The sequence below is a fragment of the Eubalaena glacialis genome, chromosome 3, assembly GCF_028564815.1.
Source record: "Eubalaena glacialis isolate mEubGla1 chromosome 3, mEubGla1.1.hap2.+ XY, whole genome shotgun sequence".
NCBI lineage: Eukaryota > Metazoa > Chordata > Mammalia > Artiodactyla > Balaenidae > Eubalaena > Eubalaena glacialis.
Window position 1 is genome coordinate 66713220 of NC_083718.1, and position 7914 is coordinate 66721133.

Below are 7914 nucleotides of genomic sequence, written 5' to 3' on the forward strand. Positions count from 1 at the left end.
TAACAATAGATAAAATCAATGAAACAAAAGCTTGTTCTTTGAGAATATCAATAAAACTCATAAACTTCTACACAGATTGATCACAACCAAAAAAAAGAAAGACACAAATAACCAATATCAGGATGAGAGAGTGGATATCACAATAGATCCTATAGAATTAAAAGGATAACAAAGGAATATTATGACCAACTTCATGCCAATTAATTCAGCAACTTAGATGAAATGGTACAAGTTTCTTTTAAAAGGCATAATCTACTGAAGCTCTCTCAAAAAGAAGTAGATAATCTGAATAGTCTTAAACCTATTAAAGAAACTGTATTTGTAACTAAAAATCTTTCCATGCAGAAAACTCCAAACTGGCAAATTCTACCGAACATTTAAGAAAGAAATAATACCAATTCTACACAAAATCTTCTTTTAAAAAAAATTGAAGAAAAGTAGGAAGGAAGAATATGAATGTGTTACCTTATATGGCAAAAGGGACTTTGCAGAAGTGATTAAACTAAGGATCTTAGGATGGAGAGATTATCCTGCATTATCCTGGTGGACCCAATGTAATCATAAGAGAGAGTCCTTATAAGTGAAAGAGAGAGGCAGGAGACTTAGAATGAGAGAGAGATTAGAAGATACTACACTACTGGCTTTGAAGATGAAAGAAGGCGCTGTGAGCCAAAGAACTCAGGCAGCCTCTGGAAGCCAGAAAAGGCAAGGAAACTAACTCTCTCCTACAGCCTCCAGAAGGAAGTCAGCCCTGCCAACACCTTGATTTTCATCCAGTAAGATGCATTTTGGACTTTGGATCTCCAGAACTGTATAATAATAATTTTTTGTTGTTTTAAGCCATTAAATATGTGTTAACTTGTTCAGCAGCAATAAAAAACTAATACTATAAAGAGGGAACACTTACAACTTATTCTATGAAGCCTGCATTATCTCGATAGCAAAACCAGACAATGACATTACAATAAAGAAACCACAGAATATAAACACTAAATGTCATTACCACATTTTAGCAAACCCAATCTAACAATATATAAAGGAGATAATTCATCATGACCAAATGGGGTTTAACCCAGGAAAGCTGTTACGGTTTAATATTCCATTGCTTTTCCAACCTGCTCCAAATTCCTTTAAAAGACCTGGCCTCCAGCAACCCATCCTATATCATCTTCCACCTTTCCCCATTCCATCCCTAACTTAGGATTTATCTGCATCAGCCTCTCTCCATTTCCTAAATATATGAGTTACCTCCATATGCTCATGCCTTTGCCCATGCTATTCCCCTGCAAACACTGTCCTCTCTTGTTCTCTCAATGGGGAACACTTATTCACCTTTCACATCCTAGAACAGATAACTTCTTCTGTTCTGAGGAAACTTCCCCTTCTGCCTCAAGCTCCTCCTCCCCATCTTTCCTGTCTCTCTCACAACATGCTATTAGGACTTCTATTATAGGACTTCACTTTCTATTATATTATTTCTTTCTTCCTAGACTGTGTGTTCTACCAGGGCAAGAATGGCATCCAATTCACCTTTGAATCCTCAATGGCTAGCACAGTGCCTGCCATGGGGGAGACCCTTCATAAATTATTGGTCAATAAACATCTTAGTGGAGAATAGTTGACAGTCACTTGAGATAGAGCCTAGTGTTTTACGGGACAGAGGCAATTAATCCAAAAGGAAGAAAGGATCCTCAGAGGGGCTTGGAAGTTTTCCAAAAACAAACGCATCATCCTTTCCACTCAACATTACATCATCTGGCTTACATGTGTTCAGAGTTCCACCATGTCCAAGCATTTATACATATAATATTCTATTTGAGGGCAATGAGGAAGATGTTATTAACCCTATTTTTCTGATGAAGGAACCGAAGCTCAGGAAGGGTAAATTATTCACCCAAATTTATGGTATGAGATAGTGGAAGAGCATTAAGATCCACTCCCAACCTGGCTGACAGTTCCCTACTCTGACCACTCCTTTGAGCATATGCCACAGTTGTCCACCCCTGCCTGAAGGAGGTAAAAATTAATAGGGCCTTTGTGCTGGACTCTATGCATCCCATCTGTATTTCTGAATTGCCTGTCCTCTGGATGACTCCCCAGCCCTGTACCATGCTTCTCTGACCTCCAGACGTTCTAGACATTGCTTTCGCCTCCAACAAAGCACTCAGCTTCCTTTACTTCTCTTCCCAAAACACTAATAAAAATGGAAAAGAGAATGTTTGAACTGAAGTTTAATAGGTACAGCCAGACAGACCAACAGCCCAGTGAGCCTTTCCCATTTTACATCTTAGAAATCATCTAATCTCCCAGACACAGCCTTCCAGTTCCATGATGATGGTGTCTTCCACCTTGGGAGTGTTGGGGGTCACTGCCCCAGTCTAATGTGCCTGGGGGTGATCCCTTTATTCTTATCTGACATGTATTTTATCACATTTATTTCCCTAGTCTGTCTTCTGGTTTTTATAATTTTTGCTTATATATCTGCTTTACACACTCTGCTCAATTGTTTCCACATCCCCCTGAAACTTGGGTAAAGTAGACAAAATCTCTTTTGCTTTTGCCTCTACTCCTTACCTTGAGAATTTCCTTTAGGTCGCCTCTTTTCAGGTCCCATTACTCTCTGTCATCTGGAAAAGGAGCTGAATTCCCTCCCATTGATCATTTTTCCATTTGTTTAATGTCATATTTTAATTTCTTCCTCTTTGAGGAGGAAATTGCTCAATCTCTTTATACCTTTGGAAAATTTCTCAGTTTTGCATTTATTTTAGCTATTATCATAGATACAATAGCATACTTAGAAAGATGCTGTCTTTAACCTAAATGCCCATCGACAGACGAATGGATAAAGAAGATGTGGTACCTATATACAATGGAATATTACTCAGCCATAAAAAGAAACAAAATTGGGTCATTTGTAGAGACGTGGATGGATTTAGAGACTCATACAGAGTGAAGTAAGTCAGAAAGAGAAAAACAAATATCATATATTAACGCATATATGTGGAACCTAGAAAAATGGTACAGATGAACCGGTTTGCAGGGCAGAAATAGAGACACAGATGTAGAGAACAAACGTATGGATGCCAAGGGGGGAAAGTGGCAGGGGGTGGTGGTGGTGGTGTGATGAATTGGGAGATTGGGATTGACATATATACACTAATATGTATAAAATGGATAACTAATAAGAACCTGCTGTATAAATAAATAAATAAATAAATAAATAGAAAGAAAGAAAGATGCTGTCCTTATGGAATGGACTTTGGTCTCCAACAACCAAGAAAAACAAACAATAACTTTGTGTAATGCTTTCCAGCATGAAAATTGAGTCACAAAGTCTGAGGACACAGCAGAGAGGGCTTTAAGCCCCCTAAAATAGTAATAGTAATATAATATCTGACAAAGTAATAAACTTTCACATACATACACTATCCAACTGATGGCCCTCCTCAACCCTTAACAACCATATAAGGTAAACAGGGCAGGGCAGTTTCCAGCAATAATAAAAAAGAATTACTGACTCCAATGGTATGTATTCACAAAGATTTCTGCCCTTGTGTTTTGTTGGTTTTTGCCTTTTTGCATGTGACCTGGTGTACTCAGGTCTTCCTTCTCCTTGAGAAAGAAGGATTGGATTGGCTCAAATGCTTACCTATGCCCTCAGAAAATTAATTCACTTTTCCAAGGTTTCTGTCAGTTCCAGGAGGCTTATGTCTTATGTGTCTGACTCTGACTTCATTCACTTCTCAACTCTTGGTCTCACTCTAACTCATACAGTTGTTTGCCCTTTAATTGACCCAGACATGGAACTCAGCCCTATTCTTTAATTTACACACATACACACACACACACAGACACACACACACATACACACACACAATGGCTTTGTAAATAAGGAAGACTGTATTAAAGGTCCGTGGACAAAGAAGAGTGGGTTTTTTATGTGAAAAAATAATACAAACCTTCTAAAACTGGACATTAGATTTCCCTGTTCTGATGGGTAGATCTTCCTACCAATTTGGGCAGGCCACCTGCAATCTCTTCCTTACCCTGTCTTTCCTTTTCTCCACTCTCTTCTCATCTCCCAAATTCATATCCCCTTCTATGGGAGAACCAACTACCATCTTTTTACCAGGTCTCAAGTTCCTGTTGTCAAATTCTCATCTTTTGCCCCAAGCAGTACATCAAGGTGTTTCACAAAACAAAAACAGGAGGATATCTGGAGATAGCTGCAGAGATCATCTCTTTGAATTACAAATACAAACAAGGAAACTGAGGCTCAAAGGCTTTATGTCACTGCCTGAGACTAGAGAGTTGATATCACTACCAATCCTCTGTCAGGTGGAAGACACAAAGCCTCAGAGACATAACTTTCCAATAAAGCTCCCAGTGCCAGACTGTGGGCCTATTTTAAGATGCAATCAATTGTGCTTCAAACATTTTGGGGAGACAGCATGGCCTTCTCCACCAAGCTCCATGAGGTGTTTGTGAAATGAAATTGTGATGTGTGACCTGCTTGATACTTGCCTCATGTTGGTACCAGATTGTGGGTGTTTCCTCCAATTGCCTCAGCAAGTGTAAACACTAATGTTATTTTGCTTCCACTGTGCGTGATACTTACTGAGCAATACAGATAAAATTAGTTTCTGTTACAGCAAATACCTAATTTAAAGAGCGTCTCTGTTTTTCTCCTTCCCTTTTATATTGTGTTTTTCCTATACTGTTCATTCCCTTTATTATAATGTGATTTGGTCTTGCTTTCCATTCATAGTTTCCAGCAGTAATAAAAATAAATACTTACTCCAAATGGTAAATGCTCACTAAGAGTTCTACCCTCATGTTGTATTTATTTAGCCTGGACTGAGCCCAGGGCTGCATTTTCTGAGTAAATACAGCACACATTAGAGCACCTCACACAATCAGTCCCTGGGGATCCACACACCAGCTCTTCAAAACTTCCTGTGGTATCTCCAGACACATTTCCCCAACACAATTTGGATGGGGCAGTCCAGGAGGGGTAGGACTTGAAACTAAGGAGGAGATCCCAAAGCTGGTGCTGAGAGAAATTTGCCTCATCCCACAGGGACAGCATGGTGACAGGCAGGCCTGGCCTCATCAGAACCTCTAGTGGAATGATGGATGTGTCCTGGCAGGGGGCAAAGTGGGGCAAATCCAGGAGCAGCAAGAAGGGAGGCAGCATGAGAGGAGGAGTCCATGAGCAAGTGTCAGGGTTCAATCACCAAGGTGGAGTTTGGGGATCTCCTTCCCACCCAGGGAGCAAGGGAGTGTCAAGAGTGAGATAGGGCAATAACTCCCAAAGGACTGGGATACTGGGCAGGTTACCAAGATGAAGCCCTCACCTCATTCAGCAAATATTTTGTGAACAACCACTATGTATTGGGCATTGTTTTGAAGGCTGGGGAAACAGCAATGACAAAATTAAACATAGTTCCTACTCTCATGGAGCTTATAATCTAGCAAGGAAGACAGATCATAATTAAATAATCCCAGAATTTGACTCATGATATGTGCTGTGAGGAAAAGGTACAAGGGGCTTTAAGGATGCACAACAGTGAGCCTTCGCTGGGCCTGGGAGGCCAAAAGCATTGCTGAGGGAGTGGCATTCAGGTTGAGCTCTGAAGAATGAGCTGGCTACCTGAAAGACATTCACCAGAGAGAAAAGACCTCAAAGAAGAGGGAAATCAGCATGTGCTGAGCAGTCCTGCATTCAATAAGTTATTTATTAAGTACCCACTATATGCTGGCATTTGGGATACATTAGTGAACAAAAAGGCAAAGATCTCTGCCCTCATGGAGCTTATATGTTTGCAGAATGTGGAAGTGGAAAACACATAGGGTGAAAACTGGGCAATGCTAATCACCTCGATGTGGTCAAATGTAAATGGGAGAGCTTGGAGATTAGGCTGCAGGGTAGGAGGGGGCCAGACTACAAAGACTTTTTCATCACACAGAGGAGAATTAGATCACAAGGAGCCCACTTCCCTGGATTCTGCAAAGACAAGGGCCGCATCTTACTCATCTTTATATCTCTAGCACTTAATACAGTGCCTGACAGATGACAGCTGCTCAGCACATAAATGAATGAATGACCTTAGACAGGCCAGTGAACAATGAGAAGTACATTTTAGAAAGATAATCTTTGGTGGGTGGGAGATAAATTAGAAGTTTGGGATTAACATATACACACTACTGTGCATAAAATAGATAAACAACAAGGACCTACTATATAGCACAGGAAACTATATGCAATGTCTTCTAATAACCTATAATGGAAAAGAAACTGAAAAGAATATATATATATTCTTTTTCAGATCACTTTACTGTACACCTGAAGCTAACACAACATTGTAAATTAACTATACTTCCATTTTAAAAAAGAGATTGAAAAAAAAAGATAATCGTGTAATAAAGAAGATGGGATTGAGACAAGGGGACCAGCTAGAAGGAATTGCAATTGTCTAGATTGGTAGTTGTCATATGGGTTTGCCTGTTTATTTATAAATTGTATACCTCAGTATCACAATACTGATATAGTCATTAGTAAAACACACATAAAAATAGGAATTTTATTATTTTCTTCCTCTGCTCCAGTGGAGATTGTTGTGGAGACCAGTGCTCTGGATGATGAGGATTGAGTAGTGAAAGAGGCAAAGGAGATGGAGATGGAGAGGGGTGTGTTTGAGGACAAGTGGGGGTCTGCGTCCCACACAGCACAAGAGCTGGACAGCGGCCAGCCCTGATGAGAAGGAACATACATGGATAGAAAACAGTGTTGAATTGCTGCTCCAACAAATTCTACTATCTGACCCACGTGGAGGAATCTGGTCAAACACACCTCATCCAGGATTAATTGGTGTTTGGTAGGATAACCTGAGGGTGCGGTAAGAAGGGAGAAGAAGGGAAGGTGTCTAGAAGAAATGTGGTTGAGGCCAAAGCAAATCCAGAGAAGGTAACTGCCTTCTGCCGAGGGTGTTTACTGACCTGGATCTACCTGTGAGTGGAAATCTCACCTGGGGCCTCAAGCTGTGAAATCAATTTACAGTTTATTTCCTCTAGTCATGAAGCCAAAACAGAAAATGGAGGGGCAATAGCCAGAAGGCCCATCCATGCTGATGATTCATCCACTCTGGAAAGTCTTATAGGCAGAAATAGTATTTTCTCTGTCTGCCCAGACTCACACTGCCCATCACCTACCCTGGTGATGATGATCACTACCATTTAATGAGTATCCACCATGTGCCAGGCATTGACTAAGGAAATTTACATTTAGTTAATGCTCACAGCAGCCCCGTGAAGGAGACATTGTGCTCTCCCTGTCCTCATGCTGTAGATAAGGAAAATGAGGATTAGGGACAATGACATTGTACCACCTGTACTTGTCCAAACTGAGATTAGAACCCAGGTATGTCTGACTCCAATTGCATTAGCTTTTCACTATACCTGCCTCTGCCTCATGTAGTTACTGGGAGCTGTGGGCTCTGGTCCTAGCCTCCCTTTTTGACCTTATCAATCCCCATGCCTGCCCTCCCAGGTGCTATGCTCTGTGGCACTAAACTTCCTGCTGCTCCCTTACACACCATCTTCTTCATCATGCTTCTCAACTTGAATGCCAATGCTGTGGGTCCACAGACCACATTTTGAATAATAAGGACCTAGAAACTCACTGCAAATGCAGAATCTCATTTCTGCCCCACCTCAGACCTACTGAATCAGAATCTTTAACAAGATCCCCAGGGGCTTTATATGTGCATTATAATTTAAGAAGCATTGGTCTCAAACTGAAATACCCTTTCCTTTGTTCTGCACCAGACCACCCTTTACTCTTTTGAGCATTTACTATGTGCTAGGCACTGTGCTTAGAACTGAAGACACAAAGTCAAATTAAATATGAGGCAC